Source organism: Papio anubis, chromosome 6 (genome assembly GCF_008728515.1).
Source record: "Papio anubis isolate 15944 chromosome 6, Panubis1.0, whole genome shotgun sequence".
Lineage (NCBI taxonomy): Eukaryota > Metazoa > Chordata > Mammalia > Primates > Cercopithecidae > Papio > Papio anubis.
The window spans coordinates 148,457,937-148,484,898 of record NC_044981.1 but is presented as its reverse complement, the minus strand read 5'-3'; the positions used below and the strand labels follow the sequence as shown (position 1 = coordinate 148,484,898).

Here is a 26,962-nt window from a genome sequence, read left to right as displayed (position 1 = left end):
TTTCAAGACCCCTGGAACTATCTAGTGCAAAAGCTGGACCAACAGTCACAAAAGCATCAGGGGCTGCCCACAGCAGATCCCTGACCCTGTGTCATCCCATTTACTTTCTCTCTCATCTCAAGGCACAAAGTTTGTTGCCTTTTCTGCAATAATTGTATGTTTAATTAAAAATTCTGTTTTATCTGAGATACTATGAATAAAGATAAATTATGCTTCCATTTAATTCACTCATCATTACAAATCTGCCTTCTTCCTTCTCAATGATGCCACTAACATATCCCTGTAACTCTTCCCAAGATTTTTCTTTCTTTTTAATTCTGCCTTGTTTACTTGTCATTATACATTCTTTGGAGCTCTTGAGAAAATTTTGTAGTTTATTTTTGAGAAAAATTTCCAAAACATCTTAAGAATTTAAGTTTTTCTTTGTAGGTAAAACCTTCAGGGCCTTGCTTTCACAGCAGATGGCAACAGAATGCAAACAACACAACGTTTCATTCAGTCAGTTACAGTTTCCACGTTTAAAGCAGCAATATGGTTTCTGGGAGGCACTCAGATGAATGAGTTGAATCACTCTGCTATTTTGAATTTTTGTACTCCTTAGCCAAGAGCACACTTCCTCATGTGCTTGCCTTGTTCATTTGTGTTCTTTACCTCTTTTTCCTCTAACTCACAACCTAAAAGGCTTATTCTTTTTATTCTGCCCAATTTATATTTTTTTCTTGTAAAGACAGGGAGGGTCTCATTATGTTGCCCAGGGTGGTTTTGAACTCCTGGCCTCAAGTTATCTTCCTACCTTGGCCTTACAAAGTGCTGAGATTACAGGCAAGAGCCTGGCCTTACCCTCTCCAATTTTCGTCTTGCAGATTGTGTTTTCTCCCAACAACCATTTGATGGTGACTATTTATAGCTTGTGTATCATCAATTGAGTAGATCCCACTCAGTCTAGCTCTTTCATTTCCCCTAGTCCTTGAGAAATTGCAACAACTGACTTAGTTGCCTTACTTATTTCATTCTTACATTGAACACACACAGCACCATCAGTTCTCTTGCCGATTCATAACCCTGCTCAAAATCCAACTTCCCCCAAATTATCTAAGTTTATTTTCCACTGTTCCCCAACATGCAATCTCCATTCAGATTTGCCTTCTCTTTTTTTCATAGCTCACTCAGTGTTTGTTTCTACTTCTACCACCGGCCCTGCCTGTAACACCTTGTTTTTTATAACACCTTGTTCTTTATAACACCTTGTTCTTTGAAATTCCATCAGCTTCAACATTCTTGAGGTCATTCTGCCTACAGCAGCTTATATACCTCAATCTACTATGTCCCTCCCCAGTACTTCGATCAGGCCTTTCAATTTAGCATACATTAAATGGACTTTCGTACTTATAGCTAGCTCTCTGCCCCCAGACACCCTCTGAAGAAACTTCAGTACCATCTACAACCTCACACAGTGCTTACCACATGGTAAATACTCTGATTGAACTGTATCAGAGGAATCTTTGTACAATATCATTATCTACAATCTCAAGATATAAAAAAAGCTTCTTAAAATTAATATCTCCAGTTTTTTCCAAATAAAAAAGTAGCATAAAACTTTTTGCGCAAGATGTAGACAATAACAATCTCTATTATCCAAATACTCAGATATCTACTGTCAACATGGTGACATATTTCTTTTTAGTCTTTTGTAGACAGATAGAAAAGTCACTTATTTCTTTAATTATAAGAAAAATGTGTATATACATTTATTTTTTCCACTTAGTAGAAAATGAGGGTTTTTATATTATACAGCTTTCAGAAACATAATATGCAATCACCTAATGATTTTCACATTATTGAACAATTAGATTTAATCCAATATTGTAAAGTTTTAATATTATGAATAATGCTGTTAAGAAGATACTTCACATAAATTTGTGTTTTTTATATCCTTAGAACAGATTCCTAAGGTATAATTGCTAGATCAAAGGGTAGGAATTAATTGAAGACATTTGATTGATATTACCAATGTGGCAGGGTTAAAGTGCCTTCTTGATTTTTTATCTCATTATTCATTCTCTTACATAATTATATATATTCTTATATATAATTCATGTATTCTACAAACATTTGTTGGATAAGAGTAACTGCTGCTCACTGAGGAGATACAGAAGCTGATTTCAGTCCGGGTCTGCTGTTCTTGAAATTAGAAATTCCTCCAGGATAAGGGTGGCAGGGTACCTGTCTGTGTTAGTTTTCAATGTTGAGTTTCTGCCTCAGGCCCTGCTAACCAGATACCATTTGAGAGAGAACATCATCTTTCATCTGATTTTCTTTCAGGATGTGTGCTTTTTTTAAATGAGGTAGTTTTCTTGGCCTCACTCAAGTGACTTCCCAGAGCTTTACGAAGGGTTCTTGGTTATTCCTTTTACCAGGTACAGTTCAATAACCCTAATACAAAGCAACTGGGTGGTATTTGCTCCTTTTCAAATCTCTACACCTCCATGCCATTTTATCAGAACCATTACAATCCAGGTGAGAATGCCTCATACCTACGTTTTCATTCCTGAAGACCCTAAAGAGTGGTACTTGGAATACCTTTTTGCTAAAAGTCACTGTAAAATTACCTGCATCCTCTCCTAGACATTTCTCATGGTACTTAATAAGTTATAAAGAATAAGTTTAATTTCTACACTGACCTAATGATCACACTTGAACTCTTATTTCTGGAAATTAAATTACCTTCCAATATTTCCCTTCAGCTTATCCGAACGGAAACTGATGAACCCCAACATTTTCCTTTGTGACGGTATCTTGTCCAGAGTATTCTAAAATTTGACCTCATCAAAACTGCAAATGCCCATATATGACTTTTTTATAGGCAGCAGAAGTCAGAAGGCTAGGCAAGTAAGCCAACAGGAGCAGGAAATTAGCAGGTGAGTTGTCTCCAAACCTCACGTAGAAAACTTTGTACCTTTTATCCTGGTTTTACATTTTTGGCAACAAGAAAAGAAACACTTCTCTGAGGGTGTTATTTGCCCTAGTTTATATCCAACAAGAAATATAGAGTATAGATTCTAACACTTTGAATAAAGCTGCAAAGGTTTTATTCACACTTACCTTCTTTTTCTTTTCTTCCAGAGACTGTTGAGAAAATAACAACAAAAAAGGGGATGCATTTTTTTCTTTCTTCCATGCTGTCCTTGTGCCGTGTCTACCCCAACTTGGCTTCCACTGACGGAGTTGCAAGGGAAGCTGAAATAGGAAAACCAGGGTTGAGTGAACTGACCTAATATAGATCTCCTGATAGTGGTTACTAGAATCTCAATTTCTACAGAAATGGTGAGCTAGAGTAAACTTGGTCCGTATTCAGCAATACCTGAGAGAATCTACTTCAATTAGACAGACAGAGCAACTAACAGAGGCAATGATTCTCAGCTGTGGCAAATCATGAGGATCACCTGGGGCTTTCGAAACTACGTGTATCCAGGTGATTCTGATTAACTTTCCTGGACTGGGAGCTGAGGTAGCTGCATTGTTTTTTAAGTGCCCCAGGTATTTTTAATGTGAAGTCAGAGTGGAGAACCATTGAGCTGTAATTTCCCCCACAGTGGTAATTCTCACTTTCAAGCAGCAGGCAACAAAGGGGTTTTTGGTAAAGTGTTCATTTCTTACAGAGCCTCAAAAGGCACGTCAGGGAATAATGTCTTGTGTATTCTCCTGAGAGGAAGGACCCACAAAAGATGAGACATAGGCTGAAAGTCAGAGCCTCTCCAAGTTTACTGAACTTCTCAACAATGTATCAACCTTGTCAGGGAAAAGTAAAGTTCTCATCAGAAACCAAAACAGAAGTACAGGCAAAAGGAATTGACTAACACAGTGTCAAGAAGGGTGGCATGTGAGATGCACACATAGAGCTTCCCCAAGACACAGCAAACCCTAGACCATTTAATCTAGCTTCTTCACAGTTGAGGATAAGTATGCTCACTCTGGTCAGAATGAGAAAAGGTGTTTTAGTGAAAGAGACTTAAGGGTGGTGTATTGCAAACCTCAATTTATCGAAGCTGAGGACATCCGAGCTTGAAGTTCTGTAGCTTCTTCATAATGGTTCTCTATGACAATAGTGCCATTTGATTGAAAGTGTGAAATTGAATCAACTTCCAAGTTTACTTTAAAATACAGTATATACATATGAAACTATCCTAGATTTTATTCTGACGACCCAGTTATCTGGCAGTCTAAGCTGTATCTTCTCTATGAACACTCCAGGAAAAGGAAAATCAAAATTGATCAGGATAACCAGAAAATAAAAACTAGAAGCAGAAGAAAACTGGATGAAGAGATGGGAAACCAACATTTTGGGTAAAATGGATAAACAGAAACATCAAATCATCTGGCTTCTAGATCAGCTTTTTGCCCCTACCCTAGAAGACAACAGGAGGACATACCTAACGTAAGTCCAAAGGGAAGATGGCCTTTGTTTTACCTCTTTCAAGCTATGATTTTCTTTTGCCTTTTATTTCTCTACTCTTGCTTCTCTTCTCTGACCTTTTCCTCTTTCATATGATTCCCATCCTTAATTTCACCTCAGAATTGCCTGATCTGCAATATGATTACCTTAAGTTTGTTCAACTTCTTTAAATCATTCAGCGACAGTTTCAGATTTGCATTTCTATTTCTGGAGTTCAGAGGGAGTATTTTCAAATTTCCTCCATTGTTCCTGAGAACTACCTCTATCTTATCACATTTCTACTCAAACTTTAGTCTTAAAATACCTGTCATTTCTCTCAGATTTTGAAGTTTTTCTTGCACAAGGAGAAGTTTTTAAAGAGTTTTTTTTTTTCATTTGTAAAATAAAATAAAACCATAGTTCGAGAAGATGACTTGACTTATCCTATGAGTTTATTCTGCTAACATTAGTCATCAAAGACAAATTTTGCATGGTTTTCTCTCTCACACACACAGTCTCTCTCTCTCACTCTCTCTCTCGATCTCTTTCTCCCTCTTGCTCTCTCTCTCTCATTGGTAAGGTTTAAGTCTATTAATCACAGAATGGTTTTAAATAACTATCCAGGACCTTTTAATGAATTCAGCGACACACATTTATGAGTTTTTAGATTATTTTTTAGATTAGATTAGTGTTTGGTATCAATTTGAGTGATACCAGCAACTTTTGGAAGGTCACATTTGACTATCCTACAGCCTCTCAGATTTTTCAGGAGTATCATCCAAGAAGGGAAGCTGAATGCATGCTAGAGACGCTCCCTTGATCTGGATACTTTTATCCCTCCATAGTTGCCAGTTAGGCTCTTACCTGCTACTCACCCTCCCACACTGTCTCCACTGACTGAGGGACTAAGCCCCTGGCCCCTCAATTCCTAAAGGGAAATTCTCCCTATCCCCAGCCATAGATAGGGCCCATCCAAAGGTCTGGCCTATTGCCCAGGTGTCCAACCTCAGTATCCATCTTATTGCCCTCTCAGCACTACAGCTTCTTTGTAGGACTGACACTCTGCCCTCCTGATTGTCTTGTACCCCAGATCTGTCTACCAGCAAGGACTCTGCCATGAAAGAACAGTGAAAACCAAAGGGAGGAAATATAATTTGGTTTCTGTCACCTCCTTAGCAAGCCTCCCTTGACCACCCTAGAAGAGCCCCTTTAGTACTGATTTACTAGCCCAGAATTGTGTCTGTGTATGTGTCTGTGCGTGTGTATGTGATATGGTTCAGATGTGTCCCCACCCAAATCTCATCTTGAATTGTAGCTCCCATAATCTCCACTTATCATGGGAGGGACCTGGTAGGAGGTAATTGAATCATGGGGGTGGGTTTTTCCTATGCTTTTCTCATTATGGTGAATACGTCTCATGAGATCTGATGGTTTATAAAGGGCAGTTCCCCTGTACATGCTCTCTTGCCTGCTGCCATGTAAGACATGCCTTTGCTCCTCTCTTGCCTTCTGCCATAATTGTGAGGCCTCCCCAGCCATGTGGAACTGTGAGTCCATTAAACCTCTGTTTCTTTATAAATTACCCAGTCTCAGGTATTTCTTCATAGCCTTATGAGAATGAACTAATACTGTGTGTGAGTGCGTGTGTGTATGTGTTTTCCTTATAACACTTATAACACTTAGAGTCATGATATTTGTTTGTCCTGAAATGTGGATTTTGTCTTGTCTTCATGGACTGCCTGTCCCTTTGTCTGACTGTTTAGTTAGCTATTTTACTATCAAAATCTAAGATAGTGTTGTGACCATATACTGAAGCACTGAATAAATGTTAATTAAATGAAAAAAGGACTATAACTGATAGGCTAAATGTTTTCATGCCATGCTCTGTGCTGCCCTCATCACAACTAGCAAATAATCCTCATTCTTACTGAGAGTCTTGATATGAACCTAGTCTAACATGAACCCAGACATTACAAATGATTCTCACTTCTTTGATTCTAGCACCTGTCCTAAGCACTGGCTGTAAAATCTCACTGCCTTTTCTCGAGTGAACACATGATTACAGAATCAGAAGTCAATTTTATGCATTATAGATTCTGTAATTGTTACCAGGATACAACTCAAATAGAGAATGTGCTTAGGTAGCATTCATGTTCCTATCACACACCAGCAGGCACCCTGTCCTTGGTCTGACTAAACGCATGCATTGAAGCTCTTCAGCCAGCGTATCCAGCCCTGTCTCGGCTTCAGCTCAGTATTTAGTCTGGCCATATATCAGCAGCTCTAGTTCCTCAGTGCTTGAGGTTCAGATTTACCCACTGCTGCCTTCATGATCGCATTCAGTAGATCTAGGAAAAGCCAATATTAATTTGCATGCTCGCTAAGCTGTAGCCTTTCTTTCTGACTTCCTGTGTATAAAATATATATAACGAGATATTCATCTTGATTCTTGATTTATCCTCGAGTTTTCTCAGTTGAAACTAAAGCATTTCACTAAACCTTGGGTCATTTGACTTGACTAGAACCCTGACAAGCCATCCAGTTCATTCCAGAACTCATCTGCAGGAGCAAGACCATACTTCTCCCTATAGCTGCAGGCTCTGAACATAACCCACAATGCCACTGCCACTTGACAATCCTGGCACTGCCTGTTGCTGCTCACCCTTCACCTGAGCAGAGCTCATGGCAGGCATTGGCTCAGTCAGGCCAAGGATGCCAGAGACCTTCAGCTTTGTGGTTTGGATTGTAAGCTTTCAGTCCTCAGAAACAAGACCTGGAAGCAGGAGAGGGCCCTGGCTCTTGTCCCACCTGTCCTCTGATTATAGTGTCTCTCAAAAAAAGTTTCCATCAGTTTCTGGTATGCTGTGAGGGCCTTGGATTATAAATGTGCCTCCTCAAACACCACTGGTATTATGAGCACTTTCTTCCAATTCCAAGTAGGCATTTTGGGTCCCAGTGGAAGAAAACTACTATTAAGAAACCCTTCATTTAAAACCTTTCTTAAATCCTTGTCTTCCCAAGTTATAAGCCCATCTCTCTCACTTCTGAGGCCTAAAAGAAGCCCACTTTTATTTAGTCTAGCTCCCAGGTTCCTGAATACACCCCTACTGTCTCATTGATGTGATAGGGCTAAGTCTCAGTAGCCTTCATAGCCCAGTGGGGCTAGATATAGTGGATCTTATTAGAACAAATTACTGACTAAACTCTTAGATTTGTTGTTTGTATATCCCACTGAATCTGTCCAAAGCAACTTTAGCAAAGTGACTTCTAGATCTCTATTTAGAAAACCATAGATAAGTCAGTAAAGGCAGTTGACCACAGCTCAACACAGCTCCAAGAGATGTGTATTCAAATGACTAAGAATAGAATACCAGAAGCTCCACTCATATGAGTCAGGTAGAGGAGGAACATCATGAAAAACAGTTGAAAAATATGAACCCTCTTCCATGAAAAACCATTAAGCTTACAGACACACAAAAGTGTGTCTACAATTTGAGGGACTCACAGACACCTAAAACTCATTCATGCACCCCAGGTTAACACTGCTAAAATAAGATCCACCAGAGATTGTTAATCAGTTCACATCAAGATTTGAGTGAGTAATGACAGTTCTGCATTATTTTCTATTTTGTGCTTTAAGGATACACATTTTTTATAAAATAAGTTAACAGTATCTAAAAACAATGTTAAGATGAGATTACATTTGACTCTTGGACCACACAGGTTTGAACTGTGTGGGTCCACTTATACATTGACTTTTTTTGACCAAATACACATTGAAAATAAAGTATTGAATACTTTATTCAATGCAAAACCCAATTAGATGGTGGGTCAAGTTTTTGCATTTCTAGGTTTCACATGACTGACTGTGGGACTTAAGTATGCTCAGATTTTGGTATTTGCAGAGGTCCCCATATAATTGGGGAAGTATATTGTACCAACGGATGATTTTATAATAATCTAGTGTCTTCATACTCAGAGCCTGAGAAGTACAAAATATTAGGTCCTGACTCAGATCTACTAAATCAGAATCTGCAACTTTAACAAGGTCTTCAGGTGATGTGTGTACACATTAAAATAGAAACATTTATCAAGCAAATATGAGGGAAACACTGGCTGTCTCTAAACACAGAGTAATGTTATTTGACCTGCAGTGAAAGTTAATCTTGTCTTTGTCTACTTAGCAAGCTTCTATCTATCCTTGGAAACCCTACTCAAATATTACCTCACATGAAGGCTTTCCAGCACTTGCCTCCAACCCAAGAAAGAATAATTTACTCCCATTCTCTTGTTAGCTGATTTTATTGTATTTTATACATGTTATTTATATTAAAAGTTATTTAATAAATATATCAATTATGTAAGTTTTGTACATTGGCCTGGTCCTGGGGTTTGCATTTTTTCTCCCTTGATTCTTCTCTTGGAGTGGGCTATTTGCATGTGCAGTGGCCTGCCAGAACCTGGGAGGGGCCACATGTCCAGTGTGTTTACTGAAGTTGTGCACATGTTCACTTGAGGCGTTTTTCCCTTATCAGTCGAGTGTTCTAGAGGAAGGTCATAGGCCAGTTAAACTCTGCCAGTTTGCCTCTTAGTGCGCATGCTTGGGACTGCTCACCCAACTCCTGAGATTGTATCAGGAAGCTGCTCATCACCAGCTTCAGGTGTTTTCTATCTATTGGGAGACTATTTTTCCCTGACACTGGCTGTGACCAATTATTATTTTACAGAGACAGTTTAACAACTGCCTGACTATCAACTAACTGATAGTTGCCTGACATTCTTGGTGGGGGGAACTCTCCTGTTCTGCATATGTGTGCCTAGCTACCTACTGCAACAATTTTATAAATATTAAAAGAAAGCACACACAAATCATAGGTTGCTGAAATTTAGGCACAACTGAAACACATATATGCTAGGTATAGTAGCAAAACAAAAAAGCAGAGATCAAAGTTCAGTAAAATAACCTACTGCAGTTTAGCACAAGTTAATTTACTGGTTCTAATTTGTCATTGACTATAGAATTACCCATTTAAGGTATTTTAATAAAATTTATGGCTTCTGGGGCTTTTACTCATTTCTACTACATGTTGAAACATGAATTTTGGGGGGATTTGAGACCCTCAAATTTCCTTAATTTTCCACATCTGCAGTCTGCTGTTCATGCTGCTACTAACATGAACAGCAGTGCTCATTCTGTCAGTAAAAACAGCATCAATGCTAAGAAGCATTTCAGTATATTGATCCCTAGCAGTCTCATATAATATAAAGCCACTGTTTATTATCCATTATCAGCCATTGCTAGAAAAACATTTCCCGATCTCAAATTTCAGGCCATTATCTAACTGCTGAGGCTGCTGCTGCTGTTATTATAGAGTCAAATGCTTTCAGAATGAGACTCCATAATTGTACTGCAGGGGGAAATTCCACAGAAACTGCACTTCAGTTTTAAAAAACAGGGCGGATAAGGAGAGAAGGATTTTCTCTGAGGAAGCAGCCTTTCTAGAGTTCGTGGAACAGCATGGCTTCGATAGACCCTCTGAGCTTCTGTCTGAAAAACCTCCATTGATTCCAGCTGCTGCCGAATTGGCCCATGACTGCGTAGCACCCCTAAATGTATTGCACTTGTAGCACCGGAATAAACAAGCAATCTTCCCTCTGCATGATCCCAGGGGTAACTAATGCTACCTGAAAAGAAAACACTCTTATCTAGTGTTTTATTCTTAGATTTCTGGATGCCTGTGGCCTTTTATAGAATCTCTATAGTTGAAGTCCCTGACAAGTGAAATCTTAACAGGCCACTGGTGGGACACCATACATTATGGTTAGAAAATTTAACAATATTAAATAAATAATAATAGTTGAGCAGTAGAGATAAATACTTATAGCAAAGTCCATTACATGGTATGTAAAATCTTCAAAGAAATACTCATCTATCTGTGTATACACACACACATATTCCTAAAGTTAGAACTTATCTTTAATCAAGAAAGTATGATTAAAAGGAAATTTTTCAGTTTATCTTGCTCTCTTGATAGACAAGATAAATTCTAATTTCAGGGACATGCCAATAATCTTTCTCTTTTCTGCATTTCTGGGGTGAATTTGCTCTAAATAATTAATTTTAAAAATAAAAGTTGTTGGCCTTTTAGGTTGAAATTCTTTTTCCCGGAAGAAAAAGAGAGGAAAATGAATTTATTTTATAATTGATCTGGGAGGGCTTTTTGCCATCCTTTTTGTTTGGATGGATGACTAGGATAACAGCTGCCATCTGCAATGCCAGTGGTGAAGTAGAACTTAATTATCACCAGCTGGTTGATCAGGTTAGACTTGCTTAATGAGGATCCAAAACAAGATCTAAATAAGGCAACAAATTAAGTGAATAAGATTTAATAGTTTACCTTCCAGTAGCCATTTTCAAAGGATGTGTTAATTTTAGTAGCACTTTCCAAATCGTACTTGAGTTAATTCATATAATCTTATTTAAAGGGGAAAAATGTGTGTCCATATAATGTCTATATCATATGCATGACACTATAATACAGTTTAAAACTTTCTGATATAATTATAGCAATATTGGGAATAGATAACAGTAATCTATTACTTTATGGAAGCTACATTTTTGGGATTCATGCATCTCCTTTTCTTTCTTTCTTTTTTTTTTTTTTTTGAGAGGTAGTCTCGCTCTGTCGCCCAGGCTGGAGTGCAGTGGCCGTATCTCAAGCTTACTGCAAGCTCCGCCTCCCGGGTTCACGCCATTCTCCTGCCTCAGCCTCCCGAGTAGCAGGGACTACAGGAGCCTGCCACCTCGCCTGGCTAGTTTTTTGGTTGTTTTTTTTTTTTTTAGTAGAGACGGGGTTTCACCATGTTTGCCAGGATGGTCTCGATCTCCTGACCTCGTGATCCTCCCATCTCAGCCTCCCAAAGCACTGGGATTACAGGCTTGAGCCACTGCCGCGGGCCGCATCTCCTTTTCTTTTCCTAAATGCCCAGATGATGCTTTAGTTTGTTGTTGTTGTTTTTAAAGCTATTTTTTAATTAATTTTTACCCTTCACCCCAAGATGCTTAACTCCAAGGAAACCATTGAAAAATACGTGTTTTGTTGTTGTTGTTGTTGTTGTTTACAAGTAAGACTCCTAGAAAAATTTGGTGATCATGTTCTAATTATTATCTGATGTGTACACAGAGAACCAGGTCATATAATGACCAGGGAACCTGGTCATAATCACCAGGCTGATGACTGAGATGGACCCAGTCCTTCAGATTGCCTTTAGATTTTTATAAAGCTGAGCTAGATTTAAGATACTGGCCTTGGAGGCCTAGAACCCATGATGCTGTTTGTATGTTGAAGGTAGTACTGTTGCATTGAGGGACAGAGTTTCATGGAAAGAAACAAAGGACCTCAACACTAATGTAAGGCAAGTTTATGAATTGAGAATCCTCAAAATGCAAGACACTGCTCTACCTAGCTAGGAGTTTTGAAGTTCAACAGCCAAGGATATCTTGGTTACCACATCTCTAAAAGAGTATATGGTATTAAAAAGATCCATCCCACATGCCACATCCTATAATTCAGACAATCATTCTTTTATCTGAAATAACCTTATTCTACTAATTTATATTTGAATTTTTATTACCTTTATTGCTTCAATCTCCTTTTTTTATCAGCAGCCATTCTTGGGTATCTTTTAAATGTTTAACAGAATCTTCATTTCTATTTTAAAAGACAATGAGGAGATGTGTGGTATTTTATGACCAATAACATTTAATTTTAAACTGAAGAAGTTTATCCTTTTGAATAAAAGATTAGACCCTCCCAGCATGCTTACAGCAAAATATAAGTCCCATTAGTGAAACCAGGTACAAGAACTCAGCTTTGTGGCCTGAACATTTGTGTCTGCTGGATGCTCTGTGTAGCACTGAAGCGTGATGGGTTACCACTAAGACAAGCAAGGGAAGACAGTAAGCATTGTAAGTACTAGAGGATGTCTGGCCAAGCTCCAGACCCATGGCTATAGAACTTAGGAATCAAAAATGATCGTGTTCTTACGTAGAGATTTTCCAATTGCCAGAGATTTAGTTCATCATCTTTCTCTAACCTTCAAAACAATTTAACTGAAGTGAAAAGCATGCAAATTAAAATCTCAGACATAAATAACCAGAAGATCTAATGGAAAGCAGACAAGTCTTTAAATAATAAACCAAAATAAATATGCATTTCATCAAAAAGTTAAGTTTCTTTGATGAAATGGGTTTGGTCTCTTTCTTGTTAAGACAAACAGAAAAAAAAGTACATAAATAAAGAAGACAAAGGCAATTAAACAAATTTCAATAAACACATTAAATTGTAAATAATATTAGCTTACAGTTTTCAAAGAAAGTACATAACATTATGAATTTTATTCTATTTTATTGATGAGGCTACTTTAAGTAAAAATGACTGTTTTCATTATTCGGCTAAAAGTACCATTATAAAAAGCTGCCGTTAATTATGGCAGCTCTGAAATGGAGTAGATAGGTATGTAGAGAAGCTTTAATAATTGAAAGAATATTAATGAAGGGATCCAACTGCTTCAAAAATTGGCAGTTCTGATCATAGGGATAAATGATGTTCAGGGTGAACAAGAGATCTGAAGAATTACCATGGAATTCCGCTAAAGACTCAAGGAAGTCATATGCAAGGTTGTGGACCCGTGATAAGCATACTCTCCAGAATGTATTCTTTTTGTTTCTCTTGTTTTTTATACTTACATCCCAGGGTGGTTTTGCTCATTTAAAATACAGGAATATGTCAACAAATATTCAAACTCTTGCCATGGGTCCTTTGAAAAAGTTATGGATATAATATGCTGTCTCCTGTGTTTTCTGAAAGCTGAAATGGTTTCATTATGACTCTATTTAGGACATAACAAAAGTAAGAGTGTCCATTGTTATTTAAAGCTTGACTAGGAGAGACAACAGTATGGAAGAGATGTAGCACACATTCACATCTTGGGAAGCTGATTTTAACGTTCTTTAGAAGTGTGATTTATTACACATTTGTGCTGGTCGGGTGAATTTAAGCCAAAAAATGTCACTAAATTTTTATAATATGAGAAAAGAAACAATAGGAAAAAAATAGGAAATGATAATTGAGAATTTCACCTTCAATTGTAACAAGGAAGAAAAACTGAAAAAATGAAACACAAGTTCTTCATGAAGTATACAAAATCTACCGAGTGTGACTTAATTAGAGTCTAAAATATGATATGATTAGGCATACACATGTACACACAAAACATCTCCTGTAAATATTATAATTTGTTATATATCTTGTCTATCAGTTTTGTTTAATCGGAATATAAAATTTCATAAAAGCTATAGCTCAACAAAACAAAATTACCATACTCCTAATTTTTCCAAACATAATTAACTTTGAATTGTGTGAATTAACAGTGTCTAATAAATTATCATTCAGCTCTGAAATTAAATTCTTTTGTACCATTAGATTTGTTTGTTAAGCTCAAGTAGGCAAAAGTAGTATTTAATAAAGTAATAATGGTGCTTTGCTGAGAGTGCTGTTGAGAAACATATAGATGTATTCAAAACAATTCAAAGAATTTTGATTATTAGCTAATTTGTGAATATCATAGTATCTACATAATATAATGAAGGGGAAAGTATGATGCTGTGACAGGGTGCTATATTTTTATTACAGGATGCCTTTTTCTAATTACCTCTTTAATTTGGTATATTATAGAGTTATTTTGTGGTTGCATACATGTAATATAAATATCTTTAATATTACTTTAGATTCACAGGTCTTTTACTTTTAAAATCATACTACCACCTCCATTTAGAAAAAATAAATTTAAAACTCAAGATCATCTAAACTTCAGTTTACATAATCCATCTCAGTAAATCTCTCCATTCATTCCCAAAATATTTTTAAAGTTAGCGAACAAGAAAATAAGGAATATAATATTCAAACATTTTATGTAATAACAGGACTTGGAATTTGAAATACCCACTTATGCTGCAGAGCCTATCCATGTAAATTCTAATGTTTCATTAGATTGAAAGTTTAATACATCAAGAGTAGGGATGAGGACATGCTTTTACTTCTTTCTGTAAAGAAATAAACTTTGCCCATATGTTTGATTAACTTTTCCTGCAGGGTATCATCTGAAAGCTATAAACCCAAATGAAGACCTCAAAGAGGCTTGTGGAATAACTTTGATTGACAGAAAAGACAAATGATTTAAACACAAAATAAAACAAAATTCTAGCAGATTCACTTGACTTGAATGCTAGCCTAATGCTGCTGCTTTCTCATTCCAAAATGACTCCAAGATAATTTCCCAAGATCCAGGTACCCTGGCAAGCTTAAATATCTTAGGTTCTCCAGTGATATTTGAGTGTGGTTTGAGACTAAGTTTTTCATTAGGGAAAATAGAAAATGTTTAAATGGATGGTGTTTGGAGCCTGATTTTAATCTTACAGGTTATGCTTCAACGCTACCTTACATTAAAACTTTCTGCAAATTCAGGTTATAAAATTGAACTGAAGAGATGACAAGAACCTTTATCAGTAATTCTATCCTGCAGTAATGACTGTTGCTACTGTGAGGCACGTAGGTCTTCTTTCAAAAGTCATCTCACCTACCCCTACCTTTAGTAGGGCTCAGGATATATGAATTATGTTTCAACTAAAAGAGATGGGTTTGTCCTTCATTCCACACCATAGCCCCTTTCTGAATCCCTCTTGCAAAGGGTGGTTCAAACACTCAAGGTAAATTGTGAGGGTTAGCTGTTAGTGGCTGTGAAGAAACAAATAAAAGAGACAGATAATAGAGATGTAGGGAAGGAGGGAAGGAGAAAGGGGGGAAAGTCAGGAGGGAGATAGATTAGAGAGAGAGAGAGCAAGCTACGGTTCCAGAAAGATAAAAGGCGGGTCTTAAAATAGTTAGAACAGACCAAGCCTACTTTCAGCTGAAAAATATTTTGTATTATTTTAATGAAATAAATAGTACCTATTTTCCCCAAACAGTAAAATAAAAAGTTTGTGCTATTCAAATTATGCAGTAAAATGCTGATTCTTAAAATATTTAGTAAAATAATTTTCCAATAAAAGATAAAATTTACTCTTTGAGATAGTTGTATAGTTTTAGAGAGAAAAGTCCATATCAAAGCCATGGACAGCAGAGGAAAGCTGGCTTGCTGGCCATCAAGACGTGGCCCTTTTTAGGAAGGCTTTATCTTGAATATACATCCTAGTCCCATATCTGTCCCTCATGGCAATCATTTTTGTCTACATGCCATGAGCAACCTTATGTCTTAGGAGGGCAGATTTACATTAACCAAACTCAGAAAGATCCATATATAAAATCCAGAAGGTCAACTTATCTAACAAGTAGCCAAAGTCTCTAAGAAACAGACCTCTGCATGTTTGTGGGACAGAACAACTCCTGTGCTGAAACCTAGTAAATTAGTAGAATCTATATACATACATTCTCTTGGAACTCTTATGGATGCCTGGCTAAGATTAATTCATCTTTGAACACATTAACACATTCCTTCTTCAGAAGAAGAACAAGGTGACTATAAAGGCATTCTTAAGAACACCCTTTGTGTGTCTCAGTAAGTTTGCATTCTCTAAGAATTTGGTTGCATGTAGGTTACTCTCAGACATCTCTTGGATTATTCTCACACACAATGGATTATATTCCTCACTGACTTACTTATCCTGAGATTCTTCCTGATTTTCTCAAAGGATATGTTCCAGTGATTTATTTATTTAAGCCAAATTACTGCTTTTAAGAAATATCCATTTAGTATTTCATGTGTAAATATTTATTTTGAAAATACTGGCCAGAGAAGAAAATGGCTACATTTGATCATTACTATGCTAACTAGCCAAAGATTATACTAGGAAAATCCTGGTCATCTATCATTCACCCCATAAAATTGGAAAGTATTATTTATTCAACTATATTCAATTAATCTTTAAATTCTAATGAATAGACCTCATGAAATTCTAAAAATTTGTATATCCCCTTTGCCACTGCTTTTGTGCTAGTCACCAAGACTTCCCTCCTGTATTACTAACAGTCTCTTAACTGGCTTTAGGATCTCCATCATTGCCTCCATTGCAGTTCATTCTTTACATTGTGAAAGGAGTGTCATCCTAAGGTATATCTTATTTCTCTGTTTACAATATTAATTTCCTTTCCCCCAGATAAATACTACTTAATGTTAGGCTTAACATATTCATAAAATAATCTCCTAGTTATTTGACCAGTCTTCCTAAAGATAGTCACTGTACTTCATCCATCATTTTACCCCACTACTTGGCAGCATCTGACAAATGACAGTAGCTCTCAATAAATATTTATCTAGTGAATCAATGAAACAATATAAACACTGATTAAAGGAATATCTCCAAACAGAAAATAATGCACTCATAACATTAGGAACATGTTAAGGGTTAAGGATATGAAAAGACATAACAATATTATAAAAATTGCTACGTGTGTAAGACAGTAGTATGCATACCAAGAAACAGGGAGGAGGAATGATTTCATGTGCATTTCCTTTATTGAACCTCAAAACCAAGTAGTGAATTAAAATATTCATGGGAAACAAAGGAAGATAAAAGTAAACATTGCAGGTGACTATAGAGCTCTAATTTTGCAGTGCGTGTTTTAAACGCAACATTATACATATTTTTATTCCAATAACTTACTACTCTTACTTGATATTAAATGTTTTGACTAGGAGCATTTATATATAATTAACCTTTAACATTATTTTCTTAATGGGTACATATGTGTATCTATACCTAGAGAAAATAGACCATGGGTGGGCTTGTGAGCTTTGGCAAAAGGTGATTTTATGCCTCAATTGCCTCTACTATTAAACAAAAATTATAATAGTACCTACCTCATAAGTTTGTGTTAGAATTAAATAAATTTACTTACAAAGTAGTAAGAACAGATTCTGGCACATAATAAACACCTATTATTAGCCCTATAATTATTTTGCATGCATGATATTACTAATTTGAATTCTTATCATTTTTATCTGGAACCCAATATCTATCTGTGTGTGGAGGTCACTGTCAGAAATTTGTACTAAGCTTAGTAGAAGGCAATTAATTAATTAATTAATTTTTAATTTAGCATTTATTTTTATTTAAATTGTGTTTATGCCATTTTCTAAATACAAAATAACTCTCCTAGGTTTTTATTTTTTAATATTATTTTTCTTAATTGGTAGGGAAATTTGCAATTAAAATACACAAACAAATCTCTTCTACAATCAATTTACTTTTAGCAAATTCTATACTCAGATGTCCTAAGTGTTTTGAGCATTTTCCCTCCTTCCTGACATTTATATTGATAGCATTTTTATTACTTAACTTCTAAGAGCAAATGACTGTTATTAAAGTCAGATTTGTACGGGCTGTTAGTTTCTAGCAGATCACTGCCTCTAGGTGTTGCACAATCAAAATCAAAACTACTAAATAATTTAGAGGTAAATTAGCAATCAACTGAAAATGACTTATCACAAACTATGGTGGCACATATGTGGGAACTGGTCTGATAGAATTGTTACCATCTGCCAGACCCATGGTCACGCCCTTTCTTTTTCCCAAAGAGATAAGAACCTGCAAAGGATGTAAAAGTGTATCTAAATAGTAAAAAGAATTAATACATATTTACTTATCTTCTCTTGCAAAACTAATTGTGCCTGAAAACTCTATAATGTGCTAGCATATAATGGCTGCTCCCTTCTTATCATTTACAAAAATCCTATACTTACAAACAACTCGAGAGTAGGGAAGAGACATTTGATATTGAGGTAGAAGATTATAATTTCATGTCATTTTCTACCCAGCTATATTCTAAATCACTAAATCATTTTAAAGAAATTTTAAAATATACATTTATTTGGGACTAATCTAACATTTTATTTTTGTAGTGCTTCATATTTGAAAAGAAAAAATAAACAATAGCAAATACTACCTTTTGTCTTCAGACACCATCATGAAAGGGATGGCAATTACAGAACTGGAAAGGATCTCATCGATTTCTCCCAGATTTTATAGTTGAGAGAAGTGAGACAAAGAGGGAAATAAATGTCATTGCCAAATGTGATACGCAGGTTTGTACCATTCCTGGAGGAGAACCTTTGTCTTCTAATGCCAACTCCCATGTTCTTTCTATGTCTCAATTCCAATCAAATTATTGTGGATCATTGGCTCCTGCTAACAAATTAGTTTTTAAGACAAAATATTTTTGTCTGTCACAAGATCACCCATACTTTAGAGCACAGAGAATGCAGTTTGACTCTAAGTCCAATAAATATAAGCAAAGATCCACAGGGTTGCAGCAATGCATACAATTTCTCACTTTGCCTACTTTTCCTAGAAAAGATATGAGAACTAAAGGCCAATATTAAGGTCCTTCTTAATGGTAATGTATGTCTTCATTAATAAACAATCCAATATAACTGAGATTGATTGAAGTATTATTATAATAATCAAGGCCCTATCTAAGCCAAGTTTTGCTTTTCCAGTCTAGGAACAATAGATCTTGTAAGAGCTTTCTCTTCAGACAGTGATTACACCTTGATTCTTCATTTTTTTCTGCAGCTGACTTTGCTCAGTGGCCTTCTGCACTCTGGCCACTCTCCTTCAGGGAAATAGAGAAATAGAAAGAGTTGAGCCAACAGGAAGTCTTTTATCAGTCATTTCTTTTTTTGCTCTTGCCCTTCTTTCCCTAAAGTTGAAAACCCCCTGGCTAATAACTTTTAGCTTAATTTTTAGTTCCAGCTACCTATCTGACCTCCTGATTCTGCATTTATCAGCCTCTGATCTGTCTATTTGGCTTTCTTTCCTGCCTTACCCTGACCTCAATGCTTGCATGTGTTCTTCATTAGACTCACCAGTCTACTGTTGCCCTCCAGTCTGACACCCATTTCTATTATCAGCTCATCTCAACAGGCCTCCTCTTGGTTTTCACTCTTTAATGTGTCTTTACTGCCTATATATAGATCCCTGTCCTAAAGGAGAAAGGGGAATCAGACTCATAATCCTGGTTGAAAGCTTAAACAATAGTATTCATGTATATTGAAATGCAAAGAAAATACACATTTGTGGATTAGGCATTTTATTTTTTTCACTAACTGGGAACAAGCTCATTTAGAAAGATAATTGTCTTTCTGTCTTGGGATTTTATTATAATGGATGACTGCCTCAGTGCTAATACAGGAGAAACAGACCTTAGCAGGGAAGGGGAGGGTTTTAGAATGGATATTAGGCTGATCCTGAGTCAGCAGTAAAACATTATTTTCTTTAAGGAAACATAGTATTTAAAACTCTAAAAGGTTTCTCGCAGTTTGAAATTATAAAATAATCTTTCCGTTTAATACTGAATGTTTGTTCTCTTATAGAGCATGATGCCCAGTCTTGTACTTCTTTACTATTGAAAAATTGGGAGGAAAATTTAAAAGAGTAAATAAGCTTTGCAAAAAACAATAAAAACTAAACTGGAAAAAGTTAAAGGAAATTTTCAACAAGAAGAAAATAGTCCTCAAACTCATGAGTGATTGAATAAATAGTTTATTTATTCTCAACTGTATTTGGCACCTATTTAGTGCTGGGCACACATGCAGGAGGCAGAATAAAATCAGAATTAACTATTGCTGTCAAGAAAGTTATAACTTAGCAAACTGTTGAATGAACTTCTAAGTAGGGAAAGCACTGAGAATGTTGATCAAGGCTTCATTTTCTCACTGAGAGCGAAATAATATCAAGGAGACCCTCAGATATCTAGATGAGAAAGGAGAGAACTGAGATCTATCACTGGATTTTTAGATGTTAAATTGTAGAAGAGGATACTAGGGCCTTGCTTCTATGAAGGTTAAAGTAAGCATAATCAATTACTCTTTTTCCTGCGTGGTTCTGTATCACCTTTTTCCATATTGTCTTCTGCTAGAGAATCACTCTGCATTGGAAGTCAAAGCAGAAAAAGGACAGAGAGCTGGCCACACTCTGGATGACACTCTGGAGAGCTCCTCAGGGTTCCCAGTAAACCTGACTTTCCTTTCCACTTGGTCAAATACTCAGTGAGCCCCTACTACGAGACCAGTAGTTCATCATAGAACATGACTGCAAGGTAGAGATGGACTCTAGGAGATGAAAAGATCAAGGAATGCCCCCACCCAGTCCTCCTGATTTCTAGCACGCTGCCCTGAGATTTCATATTATAACTCTGGTTTAAAACTTCAGGTTCGCTAAATCAAATCAAATATACTACCCACTCATATATTTTGGGAATTTTTAGCATTGTTCCAGTTATTCAAAAATCAACATTAAAAAGATATATTCCTTGATTTAGATATTCCATGGTCTGTAAAAGGAACATACAGAAATCTTGAACGCCATCTCCTCTTGCCAGAAAATTATAAGCAAATAAATGTTTCATTTATCCTATAATAATTTAAGAGAATTTTGATTCTGGAATTAGAAAAAACAGTCAATCATTCTTATTGAAAAAAACAATAAAAGGAGGTAACTGAATTAGAAGTTGAAAAGTACAGAACAAGAATAGCAGAGAAGAGGTGTACATATGTATTTTTTCACACATTAATTTCATATATTATATACACACACACATATATATGTGTGTATATATATGTATATGTATATACTCATCCTCCCAGTTGGAATCAGTCTAAAAGCCTCTTTTGAGTCTGAGTACATTTCCTCATGGATGAAAATAGCTTGTGATAAATTCCAGATGATGGCTTCTACTGGGCCACGGCTGAGCTCTACAGGCCCCCAACCCTACCAGTCTTGGATAAACTGAGTGCTTTGAATCTGGGGCAATGACAATAATGGTCTAGATACAGCATTCATTCTATCAAGCCCTGGAAAAAAGCTTAGAATTTTTATACTGTCAGTTTCTCCACCTTGTACACCTATCCTTTAGACCTGACAATCAGAATAAAACTCTCTTTTCCTGATTGCATTTCTTCCAAATTTATTTAGAGTTGAGCAGCAGAAATGGAGACCAGTAGTCTCTCACTGACTTCTTTATTTTTAGGCACATTGATAGGCAAAGAGTCCTGCTTTGTTTTATCTCAGGAGCTAAATTAACTACCTCGGATATTTTTGTGGCTTGGTCTTCTTGATCATTATATATTTATCTTTTGACCCATTGGATTAGTCAGTTAGACTGGGTGGCTAAACAACAGAATTTTTTCTTTCGTAGTTCTGGAGGCTGAGAATTCTATGATCAAGATGCCAACAGATCTAGTGTCTGGTAAGGGCACCTTTCTGGGGTACAGATATTTTCTCCTAGTATCCTCACATGGTGTATAACAGAGAGAGGAAAAAAACTGTATCTTATCTTTTTATAAGAGCACTAATATCATTCATGAAAGCTTCACCCTCATGATCTAATTACACCCCAAAGGTCTCACCTCCTAAAACCATTACATTCAGGTTTAGGATTTCACCATATGAATTTGGGGGCAGTGACAAAAACATTCAGTTTATAGCATTCTGAATCTGGCCTTCCAAACTTCACATCCTACTCACAAACTAAATACATTTATTCCATCCCAACAGCCCCAAAACTCTTAACTCATTCTAGCATCAACTTGAAAGCCTAAAGTACAAAGCCTCATCTAAATGTCATGTGAATCATATATGAGTGAGACTCGAGGTACCATTCATCCTGGGGCAAAATTCCTCCCCACCTGTGAACCTTTGAAATAAAACAAGTTATATGCTCCCAAAATATAAGAGTGGAACACTCACAGGATATTTTCATTCCAAAAGGGAGAAATGGGAAAGAAGCAGAGTGCCGGGTCCCAAGCTAATCTGAAACTTAGCAAGGAAAATTGTGTTGCATTTTAAGGCTTAATAATAATCCTCTCTGGCTTGATTTTCTGCCTTCCAGATCTACTGGGGCAGTGGTCCTGCCTACAGGACCCACTGGGATTGCAGCCTTTTCTCTGCAGTTCTGCCTGGTAGAGGTCTGAAGCCAATGGTTCTGTGCAGTGTCACCCTCATGGCTCCATTGAGTGTTGGTCCATGTCACTCTCATGGCTCCACTGAGTGTTGGTCCCATCCTTTGAAATTGAGGTAGCAACAGCCCTATCCCTACACCTATTCACTCTGGGTCTGTGGTGGGAGTGGCAGGCTTGATAGCCTCTGCATCACCTTCTAGGTCCTTCTTTCCTTGTCTTAAACAAAAGCATGTTCACAGATAAATAGTTCTATGGTATGTTCCTAAAAGTCTAAGAAGTTCAACAGTGTTTCTTCATTTGGGCTCATTTCCTCTGCTTAATTATGTCCCAGATAGCAGTGTTTCTGCTACCATAATCCTATATCTATTCCTGGCTTCTGCTGTGATGGTCGTTTAAGTCTGTGGTTCACAGCCACACTCATCTTCTTACCAAATGCTCCATCTACCATATCATTCGCATTATCTTCCTAACACTGTTTCTCGTATTTTAAAATATAAAAAGCCTGATGAGAATTTTCTAAATCTTTAAGTTCTGACTCCTTTTTGCTTAACAATTCCATCTTCAATTCATTTCTCTTCTTTCACATTTTACCCTAAGCAATCAGGAGGAATGAAGCTACTCCTTCAACACTTTGCTTAGAAATCTGCTCAGTTAAATATTCAATTTGATTGTTCCACAATTTCTAATTTCCACAAAACACTAGAATATGAAGATAATTCAGCTAACCTCTTTGATAAAATGTAACAAAATTTTCCTTTCCTCCAATTTTCAATAGCATGTTCTTCATTTCTATCTGACATCTCATCAGAATGGCATTGTTATGGTATGAATGTTTGTGTCCCACCAAATTTATGTAAGCCTAATTCCCATTTTGATGACATTGAGGTAGGACTTTTGGGAGAAGATTAACTCATGAGGGCTTAACCCTTATGAATGAAATGTGTGTTCTTATAAAAGCGGCTTGAAAGAGCCTGTGTCCCCATTCTGCCATGTCAGAATGCATCAACAAGGCAACATCCATGAAGCAGAGACCTCTGACCACAAACAAAATCTTCTGGTTTCTTAATATTGGGCTTTCCAGCTACCAGAACTGTGAGGAATAAATGCACGTTATTTATAAGTTATCTAATTTAAGGTATGTTGTTATAGCAGCAGAAACAGACCGAGTTTTTTACTGTCCATATTTTGAGCAACATACTATTCCCGATTAATTATGTTCTAAGAAAATGACCTCTAAAAGTCCCTTCATGCCAGTATCAGCATTTTTCTAACATGTCCCTCAAAATTCTTCCAACCTATACCCATTAGCCAGTTCCAAAGTCATATATTTTTATGTATTTGTTACAGAAGCACCTTTACTTCTTAGCATGGTATCCCCTGTCTGCTGCTATTATCCATGGTTTTGCTTTCCATTGTTTCAGGCACCCATAGTCAATCATGGTCAAAAATTGTTAAATGGAAAATTCCAGAAATAAACAATCCATAAATTTTAAATTGCACATTATTTGAGTAGCGTGATAACATTTTGTACCAACCCAACTTGTCCTGGTTGGGACATAAATCATCCATTTGTCTAGCATATTTATGCTATAGGTGCTTCCAACCCTTAGTCACTTAGTAATCTCAGTTCTCAGATCAACTGTAATGGTATCACAGTGCTTGTGTTCAGGTGACTCTTATTTAGCTTAATAATGGCCCCAAAGTACAAAAGTAGTGATGCAGACATAATGTTGTAATTATTCGATTTCATTGTTAGTTGTTAATTTTTTACTATGCTTAATTTATAAATTAAACATATATATATGGTTCGGAACTCTCCAGAGTTTTAGGCATCACTGGGTGTCTTACAACATGTCCCCCACAGATAAAGGGGTACCTCTATACAAATTGCTGTCTTAGTTAGTTCAGGCTTCTACAAAAATCACCATAGACTGGATGACTTAAAAAACAGAAATTTATTTCTCACCGTTCTAGAAGCTAGAAAGTCCAAGATCAAGGTGTTAAGAGACCCACTCTCTGTTAAGGGCCCACTACCTAGATTGCAGACAGCTATCTCACTGTATCTATACATGGCATAGAGCACAGAGACAGAACACATTTTATTAATTGCTCAAGTGATTTTTTACTTAATGATTTTAATGCTGTTGATTTTTTGACATAAATCATGTCTTTTTTTTTTTTTTTTTTTTTTTTGAGACGGAGTCTTGCTCTGTCGCCCAGGCTGGAGTGCAGTGGCCGGATCTCAGCTCACTGCAAGCTCCACCTCCCGGGTTTACGCCATTCTCCTGCCTCAGCCTCCTGAGTAGCTGGGACTACAGGCGCCCGCCACCTCGCCCAGCTAAGTTTTCGTATTTTTTAGTAGAGACGGGGTTTCACCGTGTCAGCCAGGATGGTCTCGATCTCCTGACCTCGTGATCCGCCCGTCTCGGCCTCCCAAAGTGCTGGGATTACAGGCTTGAGCCACCGCGCCCGGCCAAATCATGTCTTTTTATAATGGCACTGATTTCAGTCATGATGACTCCAACCTCATGACCTAATTACCTCCTACAGGCCTTACCTCCTAATAACATCACAAGGGGCCTTGGGTTTCCACATGAATATTGGGGTCTCATAAACATTCAGCCCATAGCACTCACGATTTAATTCCAAAACAAACTTATTAATGAAATATGGAAGTGTATGTTTTTACTGTTCTTATTTTTAAAAGGGAATAAAGATAAACCATAAAGTTCCTATTCACAGGCTGAAATATTTCACTTTTTAAAACCCAATTATAAAGGTTATATAAGCTTGATGTTATACAGTAGAATGGCTTTTCTTGTTCTTACTCTTTTTCCCTGCTTTGTGACGTTTAATAAGAAATTGTAAATCTTCAGAGTAATTTCTAATAGGCTATAAACAAATAATTTCTGATTGATAGGCTGAAAACAAAATTATGAAGAAAAGGAAGAATGACCCAGCTGAGAATGTGAGACTAAAGGCTATTTAAATGAAGTTAAGTAAAGAATGAAATTTATGTCAAAAAATTAACAGCATTAAAAGCATTAAATAGAAAATCACTTGAGCAATTGGTAAAAAGTAGGTATCTACAGTCTTTCACTATTTCTGAACAGATGTAAATCACTAAAACCAGGAGTTATTTCTTTAAATAAAAAAGCAATTCACCATACTGTAACAAGATTTCAGCCTGAACTGGAGTTTTTGTAGGAAAAGAGAATAAAATAGTTTGAGATAGATCAAAAGAACAGTAGTACTGTGGAAAAGAAGGCTGCAGGGAAACCCAACTTTTTCTCCTAGAACCAGATTGCGCAAGGGCTCATGTCAATGCTACTCTATATTTTTTTCTAGGTTTTTTTTTTTTTTTTTTTTAATTCTTGTGGGTACATAGATGCATATATTTATGGAGCACAAGATGTTTTCATACAGGCATGCATTGCGAATTAATCACATCATGAAGAATGGGGTATCTATCACCTCAAGCACTTATTCTTTGGGTTATAAATAATCCAAAAGCTATTTGGAGGGCTGAGAAGAAGACAGGAAAATGTGGGAAACTTTGGAACTTCGTAGAAACTTGTTGAATAGCTTTGCCCAAAATGCAGATAACAATATGGACAATAAAGTCTAGGCCAAGGTGGTCTCAGATAGAAATGAGGAATTTGTTAAAAATTGGAGCAAATGTGACTCTTGTTATGTTTTGGCAATGAGACTGGCAGCATTTTCCCCCTGCCCTAGAGATTTGTGGAACTTTGAGAGAGATGATTTAGGGAAACTGGCAGAATAAATTTCTAAGCAGCAAAGCGTTCAAGATGTGGCTTGGGTGCTGTTAAAGGCACTCAGTTTTATAAGGGAAGCAGAGCATAAAAGTTCAGAAAATTTGCAGCCTGACAATGTAATAAAAAAGAAAATCCCATTTTCTGAGGAGAAATCCAAGCCGGCTGCAGAAATTTGCATAAGTAATGAGGAGTCGAATGTTAGTCCCCAAAACAATGGGGAAAATATCTCCAGGGCATGTCAGAGATCTTCATGGCAGCCCCTCCCATTACAGGCTCAGAGGCCCAGGAGGAAAAAATGGTTTACTTGGACAAGCCCATGGTCCCTCTGCTGAGTGCAGCCTAGGGACTTGGTGCCCTCCATCTCAGCTGATCCAGCAGTGGCTAAAAGGAGCCAGTGTAGAGCTTAGACCATGGCATCTGAGGATGCAAGCCTCAAGCATTGGCAGCTTCCTTGTGGTGTTGAGCCTGCAGGTGCACAGAAGCCAAGAATTGGAGTTTGGGAACCTCTGCCTAGATTTCAGAAGATGTATGGAAATGTCTGGATGCCTAGGCATAAGTTTGCTGCAGGAGTGGGCCCTCATGGAGAACCTCTGCTAGGGCAGTGCAGAAGGGAAATGCAGGGTTGGAGCCCCCACACAGAGTCCCTACTAGGGCAACACCTAGTGAAGCTGTGAGAAGAGGGCCACCATCCTCCAGATCTCAGAATGGTAGCAATCCACTGGCAGCTTGCACTTTA

General features: G+C 36.9%; 1 long non-coding RNA gene across 1 annotated transcript in view; it reads right to left on the bottom strand.

Annotated features, from left to right (window-relative positions):
* Window positions 1-377: 377 nt before the first annotated feature.
* The window catches only part of LOC110743181, a 56,031-nt gene continuing 29,446 nt past the window's right edge, over window positions 378-26,962 (bottom strand). The window contains exon 2 of the long non-coding RNA XR_002521805.2: window positions 378-3,237. This is a non-coding gene — a long non-coding RNA (uncharacterized LOC110743181). The remainder of the gene's footprint in view (window positions 3,238-26,962) is intronic.